We start from the raw sequence: 18,256 nt of genomic DNA, 5'->3' as shown, positions 1-18,256 counted from the left end.
CTGTTCTGACCATTGATATCTTCCTGCAGTCTCCAGTTTTCTTCTTCATTATCAACCATACAGCCAATTTTTATATCATCTGCAAACTTCTTAATCATACCTTACATTCAAGTCGAAATCATTGATGTATACCACAAAAAGCAAGGAACCCAGCACTGAGCCCTGCGGAACCCCACTGGAAACAGCCTTCCGGTCACAAAAACACCCATCAAACATTACCCTTTGCTTCCTGCCTCAGCCAATTTTTGATCCAACTTGCCACTTTGCCTTGGATCTTGGATCCTATTGGCTTTTACTTTCATGACCAGTCTGCCATGTGGGACTTTATCAAAAGCCTTGCTAAAATCCATATACATGTGTGACGTCCAAAATCTGGAAACCTCGGGACTGAGACCGTTCCGGATATTTCCAGATTTCGGAACGTCTTTGCCTGGACCGAGGGAGGTAGGTGGGGTGGGTCCAAGGGGCTGGGTCGGTCGTGCCTCGGGTGGGGGAAGTCAGTCAGGCTGCCGGGGGTGGTGGAGGGAGGTCGGTCGGGCCGCCGGAGTTTGGGGGGTTTAGTCAGGTGGCCGGAGCGAGGGGTCGATTGGACTGGGGGGGGGGGGGGGGGGGGGGGGTTGGTTGGGGGGCAGCCGGAGGTCGTGCTAGGAGGGGGGACGCTGGAGGTCGGGCCGGGGCAGGTCAGGCCAGTGCTGGGGGAGGTCGGCCAGCTGGTGGTCGGGCAGCAGGAGGTCAAGCCACGGTCTGGGGTGGTCCAGAGGCCGGGGGAGGTCAGGCGGCGGGAGGTTGACCCAGAGGAGGTCGGGCGGCCGAGGCGGGGGAATTCGGATTTCAGAACATTTTCTGGTTTCCGGACGACCCCGCCACGAATCGGTCAGGATTCCGGGACATTCAGGATTCCTGAACTCTGGATTTTGGACGTCGCATCTGTACACTACATCAAATGTACTACCCTCATCAACCTTCCTTGTTGCCTCCTCAAAAAATTCAAATCAAGTTAGTCAGACATGACCTTCCCGTAACAAATCCATGCTGATTGTCCTTGATTAATCTGCCTTTCTAAATGAATTTTTCTAATAATTTTCCCACCGCCGAGGTTAGGCAGACTGGCCTGTAATTACTCGGTCTATCCCTTTCTCCCTTTTTAAATAAAGGTACAACGTGTCCGGCACCACACCTGTAGCCAGAGAGGATTGGAAAATGATGGTCAGAGCCTCTGCTATTTCCTCTTTTGCTTAGCTTGGAATACATTTCATCTGGGCCTGGGGATTTATCCACTTTCAAAGTTGCTAAACCCTTTAATACTTCCTCTCTCACTCTGTTTATTTCATCTAATATTTCACACTCCTCCTCCCTGATTGCAATGTCTGCATCGTCCCTCTCTGTTTTGAAAACAGACGCAAAGTATTCATTAAGAACCATACTTCTTGCCTCCACAAGAAGGTAATAGGCCTTACTCTTTCTTTAGTTATCCTCTTGCTCTTAATGTATTGATAAAACATCTTTGGGTTTTCCCTGATTTTACTTGCCAACATTTTTTCATGCTGTCTTTGCATTCCTAATTTCCTTTTTAATTTCACCTCTGCACTTTCTATACTCCTGTGGGGTTTCTTCAGTTTTGAGACCTCGGTATCTGTCATAATCCTCTCTCTTTTTTTCTTTATCCTACCCTGTATGCCCCTTGACATCCAAGCGGCTCTAGATTTGTTAGTCCCATTCTTTTCCTTTAAGGGAACATACTTGCTCTGAACCCTCAGGATCTCCTCCTTGAATGCCTCCCACTGCTCTGACATGGACAGTAGCTGTTTCCAGTCCATCTTGGTTAAATCACATCTCAGCTTAGTAAAATTGACTTTACCCCAATTGAGAACTTTTATTCCTGGTCTTTCTTTGTTTTTTTCCATAACTACCCTAAATCTAACTGAATTATGATCACTAGCACCAAAATGCTCTCCCCCTGATACTCCTTCCACCTACCCAACTTAATTCCCTAAAACTAAGTCCAGAACCGCCCCCTCCCTTGTTGGGCATGCTACATGGCATCTGTGGGTTGCGACTCCTTCGAACTTGCTGGTCGACTTACACCACTCCACCATTAACTTTGCACGAACAGCATCTCACCCTTAGCCTCCCTGTTACTTTTTTTAAACTTGCTGCATGTGCACATTAACTCGTTGCAGAAAATTAGGGCTGGAATTTAACAGCGTAAGTATCTTTTTAATGATGTGATAATTGTTAACACAATGCCAACAAACACTTCTACCACAGAGGGGGCACAATTTAAACTGTTCAATCTCATTCCTGTATTTAGTAAATTGTTAGCAATTTAAAAAATGTCAAATTTTAGATTTGTTTTTTTGCTTTTCCTTTCTGTCTCTTTTTCTTCTCTCTTAATCCAATCTTTCTTTCCCTCTCTTTATTTCTCTTTCTGTACCAGATTTGACTCTAAATCAGCCACTGTAATTCACCCTCCTTTTTGGTCATTCCTCTGTTTCTTTCTCAATCCTTAAATCTAATTGGTTTAGGAGATAGACTACTGGTCCCGCCATTCACTAAGTTCCCAGATTACACTTATTCGCTGTTATCAGCTCGCACTTCTAGCAAGTTACACGCAAAAAATTTTTAAGCTGAAGGGTACAGAAAAAAGGCTAACTAGCACCGCTCGTCTTGAGTTGGTCCGCTTCAGCAAGATTGTAATTTTTTTTCCCTGTATGAATCTAGTTAGTTTCACTTTAAGTTTTTTCTTCCATTTGCGACAGCTGCAAGTTCACTTGTTGAGTATGAGAAAAATTTCCCGAGTGCTACATATATTTTAACCAGCGTTGATTTGATTTGTAGTTTTGTCAACTTACTGTTCTCCACCTACAAGTAGCTGTTTATCTAATCTATGAAACACTTTAAAATTCTAATTCCTTTCAGTATTTGTGTAAGACATCTTTATTAGACTGCTGCATTTTCCTAACTGTATAGTTACTCTCCTCATGCCCTCTCTAAGCTCATCTTGTACCTGAAATCCACTTCTTGCTCTCTTGTTTCCATTCCCACTAAACTGATCTTCCAACTTACCTTCCTGGCCTCCATGATAGCTGCCATTGTAAATGGTTCCTTGTTTTCTATCAATGTCTCCCACCCTTTCAAAATCGCTGTCATTAAATACACCTTCAAAAGTACACCCTCGGTTCTCTGCGCTTCCAAACGACCATCCCAAAACCTCCCTGTTCCTTCAAAATCCTTGAACATGTCTCCCAAATCTGTGTCCATCTCTCCTGCAACTCACAGGTTGACATTGTCCAGTCAGGTTTCTGCCCCTCTCACAGCACCGGAACAACCCTAACTAAAATCACAAACAACACCCACTGTGATTGTAGTCACGGTGCAATATAAAAACAGATAGCAAGAGTTTCTATATGTATATAAAAAGGAAAAGACTGGCTAAAGTAAATGTTGGTCCCTTAGCAGACGAGACCGGGGAATTAGTAATGGGGAACATGGAGATGGCAGAAACTCTGAACAAATATTTTTTATCAGTCTTTACGGTAGAGGACACGAATAATATTCCAACAGTGGATAGTCAAGTGGCTATGGGGGGGGTGGGGGGAGAAACTTAACACAATCACAATCACAATGGAGGTGGTACTCAGTAAGATAATGGGACTAAAGGCAGATAAATCCCCTGGACCTGATGGCTTGCATCCTAGGGTCTTAAGAGAAGTAGCGACAGGGATTGTGGGTGCATTGGTTGTAATTTACCAAAATTTCCTGGATTCTGGGGAGGTCCCAGCAGATTGGAAAACTACAAATGTAACGCCCTATTTAAAAAAAGGAGGCAGACAAAAAGCAGGAAACTATAGACCAGTTAGTGTAACATCTGTGGTTGGGAAAATGTTGGAATCCATTATTAAAGAAATAGTAGCAGGACATTTGGAAAAGCAAAATTCGGTCAGGCAGAGTCAGCATGGATTTATGAAGGGGAAGTCATGTTTGACAAATTTTCTGGAATTCTTTGAGGATGTATCGAACAGGGTGGATAAAGGAGAACCAGTGGATGTGGTGTATTTGGACTTCCAGAAGGCATTTGACAAGTTGCCACATAAAAGGTTGCTGCACAAGATAAAAGTTCATGGGGCTGGGGGTAATATATTAGCATGGATAACTAACAGAAAACAGAGAGTCGGGATAAATGGTTCATTCTCTGGTTGGCAAGCAGTAACTAGTGAGGTGCCGCAGGGATCAGTGCTGGGACCTCAACTATTTACAATCTATATTAACGACTTGGAAGAAGGGACTGAGTGTAATGTAGCCAAGTTTGCAGACGATGCAAAGATGGGAGGAAAAGCAATGTGTGAGGAGGACACAAAAAATCTGCAAAAGGACATAGACAGGCTAAGTAAGTGGGCAAAAATTTGGAATGTGTGAGGTCATGCACTTTGGCAGAAAACATCAAAGAGCAAGTTATTATTTAAATGGAGAAAGATTGCAAAGTACAGCAGGACCTGGGGGTACTTGTGCATGAAACATAAAAGGTTAGTATGCAGGTACAGCAAGTGATCAGTAAGGCCAATGGAATCTTGACCTTTATTGCAAAGAGGATGGAGTATAAAAGCAGGGAAGTCTTGCTGCAGTTGTACAGGATATTGGTGAGGCCACACCTTGAATACTGCGTGCAGTTTTGGTTTCCATATTTACGAAAGGATATACTTGCTTTGGAGGCAGTTCAGAGAAGGTTCACTAGGTTGATTCCGGAGATGAGTGGGTTGACTTATGAGGAAAAGTTGAGTAGGTTGGGCCTCTACTCATTGGAATTCAGAAGAATGAGAGGTGATCTTATCGAAATGTATAAGATTATGAGGGGGCTTGACAAGGTGGATGCAGAGAGGATGTTTCCACTGATGGGGGAGACTAGAACTAGAGGGCATGATCTTAGAATAAGGGACCGCCCAATTAAAACTGAGATGAGGTTAAATCTATGCGATTCGCTGCCTCAGAGAGCTGTGGAAGCTGGGACATTGAATAAATTTAAGACAGAAATAGACAGTTTCTTAAACGATAAGGGGTTATGGGGAGCGGGCGGGGAAGTGGAGCTAAGTCCATGATCAGATCAGCCATAATCTTATTGAATGGCGGAGCAGGCTCGAGGGGCCGTATGGCCTACTCCTGCTCCTATTTCTTATGTTCTTATATTATTATCCCTTCTCGTCCTCCTTGTCCTCTATGGAATCCAAGGTTGATCACACCATCCTCTTGCAATGCCTCTTCTCCATTGTTCAGCTTGGTAGGACAACACTTGCTTGGTTTCACTCTTACCTATACAATTTTAGCCAGTACATCTGTAGCAATGGTTCATCTTAACCGACCCACCATGTTACTTAGAGTCCTTCCAAGGGACTATGCTGCCTCTTGGTGGTGATATCCACAGACATGGGGGTCATCTTTCACGTGTGCTCTTGATAGCACTGAGCTCTTGGAAAATGCAAATGTTACTCCCATTATTTAGGGTGGGAGGGAGGGAGAAACCTGGAAACTTCATATCTGTCAGTTTAACTTCAGTTGTGAGAAAGGTACTGGAATCTACCATCAGGGACAGAGTGACTAAGCATTTGAAGAAGTATGCAGTGATCACGGAGAGTCAGCACAGATGATTTGTGATGGGTAGGTCATATCTGACTAATCCAGTGCAATTTTTTAACGAGGTCGCTAACAAGGTGGATACCGGAGTATCTATAGCTACATGGAACTTCCAGACATCATTTGACAAGGTTCTGCACAAGAGATTATTATTAAAAATGAAAGCGTATGGAATTGCTGGTATTTTTGTGACATGGGTTGGTAATTGTTTGGGAGGTAGGAGACAGAGAGTAGGGATAAGGGGTATGTACCCTTATTGCCAAGATGTGACATGGTGTTCCCCAGGGATCTGTACCGGGGCATCGGCCTTTCACCATATATTTCAATCATTTGGATGAAGGAATAGAGAGATGTATATCCATGTTTTAAGATGACATTAAATTAGGAAGCACAGTAAGTTTTGCAGATGGGAGCAGAAAGTTACAAAGGGACATAGACACCATGGCTGCGATTTTGCCACCCGGGCGGCCGGCATTGGTGGCAAGTGGGGAAGGCGCTCCCGGCTCCAGTCCGCCCTCTTACAACAATTTTCCCTAGATTGGGCTTGTTAAGCCCGCACTGTGAGGTTCCTGGCCAATTAACAGGAAGCGGGTCTGATGACGTCATTTAATTATGTGTCATCAGCCGGTTTCGTTAAAGGGACCATGGCCAACTTATTTTTGACAGTTCTGTCACTATTTTGCAGCATTGAAGTGCTGCAAACACTGATGAGCACTGCACAAAGGTGCACGGCTGCACCCAGGCTCTCATGACTCTCTTCCCTTCCAATGGATGGAAGAGACCTCCCTAGGACACCATCGCGGCCTAATTGCACATTGCACAGGAGGGTACAAGTAGTGATGTCGTTAGGAGAAGCTGGCTTCAGTGGCACAAACCTTTCAATAATCTCAGTAGATCACAAAACGTTACTGCAAAACCACACTCAACCTCATCCTGCTGTGCCACTCATCACATCCCCATCACTCTGCCTTCCTGCAAATCCTTACTCACGCCAACTTACGTTGAACCTCCACCCATCCCTCTCTCTATCTACATTATCACATCCCCATCTCACTAGCCATCCTTCACACTCACCCTCATCCTAATGCAAACATACCAACTAACAAAACATAATGGTAGGCACTTGAGTGTTTTAGCCAGTGTTCATGTAGAGTTTCTGCTAATGTGTTGTCAAACATTGAAATCTTTATTTTTAACATTTTGCATTCTTGGACAGATTTGTGTACACCTTTGGAAGTAGTTTAGTGAGTTGTAGTGAATAGTCAGACATCAGGGTACCTTGCAGAATGGTGATGAGTGTGAAAGTAATGGTGTGGGATGGTACCAACCTGGCAGATCATGTGACAGCCAGGGTGTACAGCATCAAGTGAAGTAATCCCTGCCGCCCCGGGCAGAAATGTGATCGGGTGCTGATGCCCTGTGTCCTGTGCAGCATCAGGTGATTGCAGATACGGTCAGTGTTGTTGGGTGATGCTGGTGTGTTTAATGATGTTCGTGTTGGGGCTGATCGTGTTTGGATTCTGAGGACCAAGGTGAGATTTTTTTCAAGAGCACTGATGCTGCTGGAATAGATGACAGCTGAAGTTGAGATGACAGAAGCGATCTGTCAGTGGTGAGAGAGGTTGTTCCAAAGAAGTGACAGTGGATGGAGAGTTCACTGCAAACTCTTCCAAATTGAATACACCTCAAAAGTGTCTTCCAAATCCTGAAGGCTTCAGCTTCTGAGATTGGAAAGTGAGCAGCTGTGAAATGGTAGCTTTTATACCACTTCTGCAGCTGTCAACTAGTCAAAGCAGTGAAGAGTCAATGAGAACCCGACACACTTACCTGGCATGAAACCCGAGGGGTGGCAAATTCGTTAAAAACTTGGTAAAATGATAAGTGACCGGTAAAATTCATTTAAATACTTTTAAAGTGCCTCTTAACAATCTTAATTGGCTGGCCCGCCGCTTTGGTGTCGGGTCTGCGATCAACAGGCAGACCTGACACTTGAGAAACTGACAAGGAGGTGGGTTCAGAGCGGACTTCCAGCCCACTGTCAATCAGGGCTATTTTGACAGCGGCCCGCCGCCAAACCCTGGGAAGATTCCGGTCATTAAGTGAATGGACAGAACTATGGCAGATTCAGTTCAATGTGGGGAAGTGGATCCAAGAAAGACAAATCAGAATATTTTCTTTAAGGATGAGAGATTAGAAACTGAGGAAGAGCAAAGGGATTTGGGTGTCCATGTACACAAATCACTAAAAGCTAGTGCACAGGTATGAAAAGTAAACAAAATTGTGAATGGAATGTTGTCCTTTATCTCAAGAGGTTTGGAATATAAAAGTGAGGAAATTATGCTTTAGTTGTACACAGTCTTGGTCAGACCCCATTTGGAGTATTGCATTCAGTTCTCGGCACTGAAAGGATATATTAGCCATGGACGGGGTACAGTGTAGATTCACCAGGATTATACCAGGGTTTAAAGGGTTCAATTATGAACGACAAAAACAACAACAATAACTTTTATTTGTATAAGCGCCTTTAACGTAGTAAAATGTCCCAAGGCACTTCACAGCAGTGTTATAAGACAAAGCAAATACATTTGATACCGAGGCACATAAGAAGAAATTACACAGATGAACAAAAGCTTGGTCAAAGTAGTAGGTTTTAAGGAGCGTCTTAAAGGAGGAAAGAGAGGCGGAGAGATTTAGGGAGAGAATTCCAGAGCTTAGGGCCCAAGTAGCTGAAGGCACGGCCATCGATGGTTGAGCAGTTATAATCAGGGATGCTCAAGAGGGCAGAATTTGAAGAGCGCAGATATCTCGTGGGGTTGTGAGGCTGAAAGAGATTACAGAGATAGGGAGGAGCGAGTCCATGGAGGGATTTGTAAACAAGGATAAGAATTTTGAAATCGAGGCATTGCTTAACCGGGAGCCAATGTAGGTCAGAAAGCACAGGGCTGTCAGCAGAACTTGGTGCGTGTTAGGACATGGGCTGCCGAGTTTTGGATGACCTCATGTTTACGTAGGGTAGAATGTGGGAGGCCAGCCAGGAGTGCGTTGGAGTAGTCAAGTCTAGAGGTAACGAAGGCATGGATGAGTGTTTCAGCAGCAGATGAGCTGAGGCAGGGACGGAGGCGGGCAATGTTACGGAGGTGGAAATAGGCGGTTTTAGTTATGCCGCAGATATGTGGCCATAATTATGAGGACATAATTATGCATAAACATGAGTTTAGAAGGTTGAGAGGTGATTTAATTGAGGTCTTTAAAATAATAAAAGGAATTGGCAGAGAAGCTTTTCCTCTGGGGGTGGGTGAAACCCACCATTCAATTAGATCATTGCTGATCTGCACCACAAAACCATTTTCCTGCCTTTGCTCCATGTTCCTTGATACCCTTCCCTAACAAAAATCTATATCTGCAATTGTCCTATCATCTACAAACTTTGGGGGAGAGAGTTCCAGATTTCTGCTACCCTTGTATAGAAAAAGTGCTTCCTGATTTCACTCCTGAATGGCTTAATATTGAGTTGAGGTACAGATCTGCTATGATCTAATTTGAATAATGGAACAGGCTCTAGGGGCTGAACAGACTAGTTCTGGTTCCTACAACATCTCAACCTCTCCACTGCCTCTGTGCTATCAGACTGCTTGTCTGACATCCAGTCTTTGATTAGTTGCAATTTGCTCCAGCTAAACATTGGGAAGAGCAAAGCCATTGTCTTCGGCCCTCAGCAAAAACTCGACCTTCACCGCTGAGGAGTGCAGTGTAGGTTTACCAGAATGATACCCGGACTCCAGGGGTTAGATTACACAAACTAGGGGGGGGGGTTCAGGTACATAGATCATTAAAATATCATGAACAGGTACAGAAAATAATTTAAAAGGCTAATGGAATGCTGGCCTTTATATCTACAGGACTAGAATACAAGGGAGTAGAAGTTACGCGACAGCTCTGGTTAGACTACACCTGGAGTACTGTGAGCAGTTTTGGGCACCACACCACGCCATACGATATATTGGCCTTGGGGGGAGTGCAGCGTAGGTTTACCAGAATGATACCCGAGCTCCAGGGGTTTGATTAACAAACCAGAGTTGTATTCCCTGGAATTTAGAAGGTTAAGGGGTGATTTGATTGCAGTTTTCCAGATATTAAGGGGACCAGATAGTGTAGATAGGAACTATTTCCGCTGATTGGAGAGTCTAGGACTAGGTGGCATAGTCTAAAAATTAGAGCCAGACCTTTCAGGAGTGAAATTAGGAAACATTTCTAGACACAAAGGGTGTAGAAGTTTGGAACTCAATTCCATAAACACCAATTTGATGCTAGATCAATTATTAATTTTAATTCTGAGACTGATAGATTTTTATTAACTTAAGGGATAAGGGACAAAGGCAGATATATGGAGTTAGGTCACAAATCAGCCATGATCTCATTGAATGGCAGGACAGGCACGAAGGGCTAAGTGGCCTACTCCTGTTCCTATGTTGAGGTGTGATTGTCACAACCATCGATCTTGTAGTTGTGAATAGCTTGGCATGTCCTTTGCTTTCCAGTTCTAGTGTTGATGTCCCTAGGAATCTTTGGACTTAGCTTTTTCATCAACAGGGCAGTTGTTAATTCTCTTGGGCAAGATGCTGACCTAGTGAAAAAAAGACCTGCCAAATCAGAGTAGCTGATGTTCTTTGTGTCATGATTATTGCCGATGATGGAGCCTAGGACCTGGGTCTGTGTGACTGCCTATGGGGCCAAATGGCATGGCCAGTACATTCTTTGCCTCTGTAGGTGAAGAAATAAACTGAAACAAGAGCCAACCAGCCTCTCATCCACTAAGTAGCACCCTGCTATGATAACTGCAAAGGGAAGGAGAGCTGATAAACAAAAGCAAAGGGCCTTTATAGTGGCACTTGATGCCTCTTTTGAGCATTCATGATGCATTTGGGGAGGTCTAACAAGGCAAGGGAATACACATTAAATTGTACTACACTGAAAAGTGTAGAGGAACAAAGGGACCTTGGAGTGCAGGTCCACAGATTCCTGAAGTTAATAGGCTAGATAAATAAGGTGGTTAAGAAGGCATATGGAATACTTGTCTTTATTAGTTGAGGCATGAAATACAAGAACAAGGACGTTATGCTTGAACTGTATGAAACACTGGTTAGGCCGCAGCTGGATTACTGTGTGCAGTTCTGGTCACCACATTATAGGAAAGATGTGATTGCACTGGAAAGGGTGCAGAGGACATTTACAAGAATGTTGCCTGGACTGGAGAATTTTGGCTATGAGGAAAGATTGGAGATGCTGGGCCCTAAATTCAGTACCACTGGAAAGCTGGTGCTCCCCCACCTTTTTGTGGCCATTAGCGCTAAAATATTTTCGTGGCTGGGCCACCCCATATTCAGCTTCAAAAGTGAACAAATGGGTTCCAGCGCTAATGAACCCTTCCAAAGTGGATTTTTCAGCGGTGTGGCTGTCTTAATTTGAGCATTATCACCACTGAGAAATTCAGCATGCAGGTAAGGGTTTCTAATGAGCCAGCTGGCCAGGGTTTGCAGCAAGGCCCTGAGGGGGGAAGGAGTTTCGAAGGATGGCTGGTTGGGGACAAGGGCCATTGTCCACTTGGCTGCTCACTCCACTGCATAACCCCAGGACAGCATCAGAGCATACATACAATGACGCTCATTGTGCCACCGGGTGCATCATCGAGCAGTGCAGGGCTGGGGTAAGAGATGCAAGGAGAGCCAACAGGTTCACTGATATGAAACTGGAGACACTGATGGATGGTGTGGAGGACAGAAAAAGAATACTGTTTCCTGACGTGGGGAGATCTGGCAGACCGCCAGTACATAATGGATGGAAGGAGATTGCAGGGAAGGTGTCAGGCACCTCCTTATATGTGAGGATGCAGCCTCCCAGAAGGGTGCTGGCCAGTCTGCACCCGGCCCTTCCAGGGTGGCAATGGGTCGACGCCTCCTAACTCTGGGGCGACGGGGATCCTCCTCCTCCTGCGTCTCTTCCTCCTCCTCCTCAGGTAGTACTGCTGGCTCGACCTCCAATGGCTGTCCCCTCATGATGACCAGGTTGTGCAGCATGCAGCAGATCACGACAATTATGGAGACCCGTTGAGGAGAGTATTGCAAGGTGCCACCAGAGCGGTCCAGGCACCGGAACCTCTGTTTAAAAATGCCGATACACTGCTCGATGCACCCGGTGGCACAATGAGCGTCATTGTATGTATGCTCTGGTGCTGTCCTGGGGTTATGCAGTGGAGTGAGCAGTCAAGTGGACAGGGGATATCCTTTGTCCCCAAGCAGCCAACCACAATTGCGATTCGGGCTAGTGAAGATGGCGGGCACACTAGTCTGGCGCAGAATGAACGAATCATGGCTGCTGCCTCCCTTGCCTGCTGCCTCTCTGCATGGTGCTGACGGTGATGCATTCTCCTGTGTGCCACCCTGCTTCTGACCAGATGTCACCCTCCCAACACTCCTCCCATCCTCAGAGTGAGCCCTGCCAAGCAGGTCTCTGCAGCCCACAGGCCTCCACTAAAGAGAGAGACTATAAAGTTGTATGTGAAAACCTCTGAGCAGCACTCAGCAGGTTTAATGGAGCCAAAACAATTAATAAAACAATTTCAAAAGCATAATACTGCGGATGATGGAACATGACATCAAAACACGAATAATTAATAAAACTATGAAAAGCTAAATACTGCCAATAATGGAATATGACATTAAAAACACTAATAATTAATAAAACTATATGAAAAGCTAAATACTGCGGATGATGGAATCTGTAATTAAAAACACTAAAATTAATGGAACTATTTCCCTACCAAAGGGCCCTGATCGTGGCAAAAGTTCAGTGGTGTCACGTTCGAGCACCGACTGGAATACCTCGTGAGGGCACTACCTGAAGAAGTCCTACCTTTTTGTACGTGAAAATCGCTGTGGTGGCCATTTTCCAGTGGCCCGCCCACTGATTACCTCACTGTGGGAAACCCTCCTTTACTGCAGCTTCACCCCGCACCGCTCAAATCCCCCCGAGCTGAATATGGCTTGGGTGGGAAAAGTACCCGAGCGCGGCAGCCGATCAATTTTTTTTAATCGGCCGCCCAAACCCCACGGTAGCCGTCCCTTTGGAGACCATGAATTTCGGCCCCACTGGGTCTGTTTTCTTTTGAACCGAGGAGGCTAAGGGGAGATCTGATTAAAATGTATAAAATTTCGAGGGGCCTGGATAGAGTGGATAGGAAGGATGTGTTTTCCTTTGCAAAGGGGTCACAACCAGGGGGCATAGATTTAAAGTAATTGGTGGAGGTTTAGAGGAGATATGAGGGTAAATTTCTTCACCCAGAGGGTGGTGGGGGTCTAGAACTCACTGCCTGAAAGGTGGTAGAGGCAGAAACCCTCATCACATTTAAAAGATACTTGGATCTGCACTTAAAGTGCCGTAACCTACAGGGCTGCGGACCAAGAGCTGGAAAGTGGGATTAGGCGCAGACACGATGGGCCGAAATGGCCTCCTTCCATGCTGTAAATTTCTATGATTCTAGGAGCTGCTGTAATGGTAATTGTGATGCAGTACATCATAAGACTAGGAGGATAATAAAAACAAAGGTGTGCAATTACACAAAAATTATCCTAAATTGTTTTCTTTGTTGGCTGATGGCTGTTGGCAGTAATAGTCAGAAGGCTTCTTCTGGAGTAGTGCCACCAAGTGTCATGCTCTGCAACAAACCTGTGAGGCTATTCTCAGGGTCTGGAGTGAGCACTTTACTAAATTGTCATCGGACCCAACAGGCATTGATGAAGAATAAAAACAGAAAATGCAGGAAATACTCAGCAGGTCAGGCAGCATATGTAGAAAGAGAGAAACAAAGTTAACGTTTCAGGTTGATGACCTTTCGTCTCACCTCCACGGATGCTGCCTGACCTGCTGAGTATTTCCAGCATTTTCTGTTTCTATTTCAGATTTCAAGCATCTGCAGTATTTTGCTTTTGTGGCAATGATAAGGATCCATTTCCATGAAGGTTAGAAAAAGTGGTAACAGTGTGCTGTACAAATAGATGGCACTGCTTCACCTAGCTAATGGTAAGGAAGCAGGTGCGGATCATACTTATACCAAATTCCAAAATTCCCCTCGAGACAAGGGATTGAAAATTGGTAGTGTTCCTGGAAACTACCGCCATATTGAAACTAGCATTCTCAGGTGAATAATATTGATTTAGTTATATGCACCTTCTGTATTCCAGAGTGCAGTTATAGTTTGTGTCCACAAGATGGAAGTAAGCCCCAAAAATGCCAATAAATCTTGCTGATATTGGTGACTTAAGTTGGTTGCTCAGGTTGCCATAGCATGTACATCAAGCCTGACAAGTAATCAGAAAAGAGCATGCTGATTTTGCTCTTGTGAGGAATATGATGTAATTGGGATTACGGAGACATGGCTCCAGGGTGACCAAGGCTGGGAACTCAACATCCTAAAAAGAAGGACCTCAAAGATAGTAATCTCAGGATTGCTACCAGTGCCACGTGCTAGTCAGAGTAGAAATAGCAGGATAGTTAAGATGAATACGTGGCTTGAGGAATGGTGCAAGGGATTAAAATTCCTGGGACATTGAAACCGGTTCTGGGAGAGGTGGGACCAGTACAAAACGTACAATCTGCACCTGGGCAGCACCTGAACCGATGCCCTAGGGGGGAGTGTTTGCTAGTGCTGTTGGGGAGGGGCTAAACTAATATGGCAGGGGGATGGGAACCTATGCAGGGAGACAGAGGGAAGTAAAATGGTGCCAGAAGCAAAAGATAGATAGGAGAAAAGTAAAAATGGAGGGCAGAGAAATCCAAGGCAAAAATCAAAAAGGGCCACATTACAGCATAATTCTAAAGGGACTAAGAGTGTTAAAAAGACAAGCCTGAAGGCTCTGTGTCCCAATGCAAGGAGTATTCGTAATAAGGTGGATGAATTAACTGCGCAGGCAACTATTAACGAATATGATATAATTGGGATTACGGAGACATGGCTCCAGGGTGACCAAGGCTGGGAACTCAACATCAAGGGTTATCAACGTTCAGGAAGGATAGACAGAAAGGAAAAGGAGGTGGGGTAGCGTTGCTGGTTAAAGAGGAAATTAACACAATAGTAAGGAAGGACATTAGCTTGGATGATGTGGAATCTATATGGGTAGAGCTGCGGAACACCAAAGGGCAGAAAACGCTAGTGGGAGTTGTGTACAGACCACCAAACAGTAGTAGCGAGGTTGGGGATGGCATCAAACAGGAAATTAGGGATGCATGCAATAAAGGTACAGCAGTTATCATGGATGACTTTAATCTACATATAGATTGGGCTAACCAAACTGGTAGCAATATGGTGGAGGAGGATTTCCTGGAGTATATAAGGGGTGGTTTTCTAGACCAATATGTCGAGGAACCAACTAGAGAGCTGGCCATCCGAGACAGGATGTTGTGTAATGAGAGAGGATTAATTAGCAATCTTGTTGTGCGAGACCCCTTGGGGAAGAGTGACCATAATATGGTAGAATTCTTCATTAAGATGGAGAGTGACACAGTTAATTCAGAGACTAGGGTCCTGAACTTAAAGAAAGGTAACTTCGATGGTATGAGACGTGAATTGGCTAGGATAGACTGGCGAATGATACTTAAAGGGTTGACGGTGGATAGGCAATGGCAGACATTTAACGAACACGTGGATGAACTTCACCAATTGTACATCCCTGTCTGGCGTAAAAATAAAACGGGGAAGGTGGCTCAACCATGGCTAACAAGGGAAATTAAGGATAGTGTTAAATCCAAGGAAGAGGCATATAAATTGGCCAGAAAAAGCAGCAAACCTAAGGACTGGGAGAAATTTAGAATTCAGCAGAGGAGGACAAAAGGTTTAATTAGGAGGGGGAAAATAGAGTATGAGAGTAAGCTTGCAGGGAACATAAAAACTGACTGCAAAAGCTTCTATAGATATGTGAAGAGAAAAAGATTAGTGAAGACATATGTAGGTCCCTTGCAGTCAGAATCAGGTGAATTTATAATGGGGAACAAAGAAATGGCAGACCAATTGAACAAATACTTTGGTTCTGTCTTCACTAAGGAAGATACAAATAACCTTCTGAAAATACTAGGGGACCGAGGGTCTAGCGAGAAGGAGGAACTGAAGGAAATCCTTATTAGTCATGAAATTATGCTAGGAAATTGATGGGATTGAAGGCCGATAAATCCCCAGGGCGAATGGTCTACAGCATCCCAGAGTACATAAAGAAGTGGCCCTAGAAATAGTGGATGTATTGGTGATCATTTTCCAACATTCTATAGACTCTGGATTAGTTCCTATGGATTGGAGGGTAGCTAATGTAACCCCACATTTTAAAAAAAGAGAGAGACAGAAAACAGGATCATCAGTAGTGGGGAAAATGTTGGAATCAATTATTAAAGATGTAATAACAGCGCATTTGGAAAGCAGTGACCGGATCGGTTCAAGTCAGCATGGATTTATGAAAGGGAAATCATACTTGACAAATCTTCTAGAATTTTTTGAGGATGTAACTAGTACAGTGGACAAGGGAGAACCAGTGGATGTGGTGTATTTGGACTTTCAAAAGGCTTTTGACAAGGTCCCACACAAGAGATTAGTGTGCAAAATTAAAGCACATGGTATTGGCAGTAATTTATTGACGTGGATAGAGATCTGGTTGGCAGACAGTAAGCAAATAGTAGGAATAAACGGGTCCTTTTCAGAATGGCAGGCAGTGACTAGTGGGGTACCGCAAGGTTCAGTGCTGGGACCCTAGCTATTTACAATATACATTAATGATTTAGACGAAGGAATTGAATGTAATATCTCCAAGTTTGCAGATGACACTAAGCTGGTGGCAATGTGAGCTGTGAGGAGGATGCTAAGAGGCTGCAGGGTGACTTGGACAGGTTAGGTGAGTGGGCAAATTCATGGCAGATGCAGTATAATGTAGATAAATGTGAAGTTATCCACTTTGGTGGCAAAAACAGGAAGGCAAAATATTATCTGAATGGTGACAGATTAGGAAAAGGGGAGGTGCAACGAGACCTGGGTGTCATGGTACATCAGTCATTGAAAGTTGGCATGCAGGTACAGCAGGCGGTGAAGAAGGCAAATGGCATGTTGGCCTTCATAACGAGAGGATTTGAGTATAGGAGCAGGGAAGTCTTGCTGCAGTTGTACAAGGCCTTGGTGAGGCCACACCTTGAATATTGAGTACAATTTTGGTCTCCTAATCTGAGGAAGGACATTCTTGCTATTGAGGGAGTGCAGTGAAGGTTCACCAGACTGATTCCCCGGATGGCAGGATTGACACATAAAGAAAGACTGGATCGACAAGGCTTATATTCACTGGAATTTAGAAGAATGAAAGGGGATCTCATAGAAACATATAAAATTCTGACGGTATTGAACAGGTTAGATGCAGGAAGAATGTTCTTGATGTTGGGAAAGTCCAGAACCCAGGGGTCACAGTCTAAGGATAAAGAGGTAAGCCGAGATGAGGAGAAACTTCTTCACTCAGAGAATTGTGAACCTGTGGAATTCTCTACCAGAGAAAGTTGTTGAGGCCAGTTCGTTAGATATATTAAAAAGGGAGTTAGATGTGGTCCTTACGGCCAAAGTGATCAAGGGGTATGGTGAGAAAGCAGGAATGGGGAACTGAAGTTGCATGATCAGCCATGATCATATTGAATGGTTGTGCAGGCTTGAAGAGCCGAATGGCCTACTCCTGCACCTATTTTCTTTGTTTCTGTGTCTGTATTTCTATATAGAATGGTGGCTGAAGGTGAGACTGCAGAGCATCATATAATTCACGGGAAACCTACTTAAATTGCATTGATAAATTTTCAAAAAGCCTCATATGATGAAGCTGGGAGTAGATGGTCAAATCTTGGATTTGGACTTGAGATGACAGCTGCCAGAAGGGATTGGAAGGTTCCTGGAAGCCAGGAGAGAATGTGGATTCCCATGAGACCCAAACCAGCATTCTAGGTGTAGCTGTCTCAGAGTTTGGTTTTGCTACAGTTCTGCGTGGTGGTGGGTTTCTGCGCATGTCAGCCCTGGCTGACCATTACTGAATATTATTCTGGATCTGGATTTATGATATTTGGAAGTATGCCATGTTGCAAAGAAATTATTTTTTTGTGAAAAGGTTATCTATATGTTTCTACAGAATTCTAGATATTTCAATATAGAAGGAAGCTTTTGTTGATAGTAGCTCTCCCACTGGAACTAGCTATCATCTCATTTTTCTGCTCTTTCTCTGTACCCTTTAATTCTTCAAGTGCTTACTTAGTTCAAGATTAAATATTGTGGTTGACTCTTAAGATAAAAGAAAGACTTGGATTTTCTAGCACATTTCATAACCACCGGACGTCTCAAAAGCGCTTTACAACCAATGAAGTACTTTTGGAGTGTAGTCACTGTTGTAGTGTAGGATGATAATGTAGGTAAACCATTCCTTATCCTGAAAAAAAAGTCCTTATAAGCTCCCCTCGTTTGCTTATTGTACCTGAATATACATCCCTTTGTTACTCATAAACCATTGGAACCTTTCACTATTTACTCTCAAGCCCCTTCATAATTTTGAACACTTCTATTAATTCCTCCTTCAAC

At 44.2% G+C, this 18,256-nt stretch overlaps 1 protein-coding gene across 6 annotated transcripts in view; it reads left to right on the top strand.

The window, feature by feature from the left end:
* Nucleotides 1-18,256, top strand: part of kmt2e (lysine (K)-specific methyltransferase 2E) — a 155,103-nt gene that overhangs the window by 56,280 nt on the left and 80,567 nt on the right. The gene's annotated exons all lie outside the window — the stretch shown is intronic.

Source organism: Pristiophorus japonicus, chromosome 13 (assembly GCF_044704955.1).
Source record: "Pristiophorus japonicus isolate sPriJap1 chromosome 13, sPriJap1.hap1, whole genome shotgun sequence".
Lineage (NCBI taxonomy): Eukaryota > Metazoa > Chordata > Chondrichthyes > Pristiophoridae > Pristiophorus > Pristiophorus japonicus.
The sequence above is the reverse complement of the archived record's forward strand: the minus strand, read 5'-3'. Positions and strand labels throughout refer to the sequence as shown.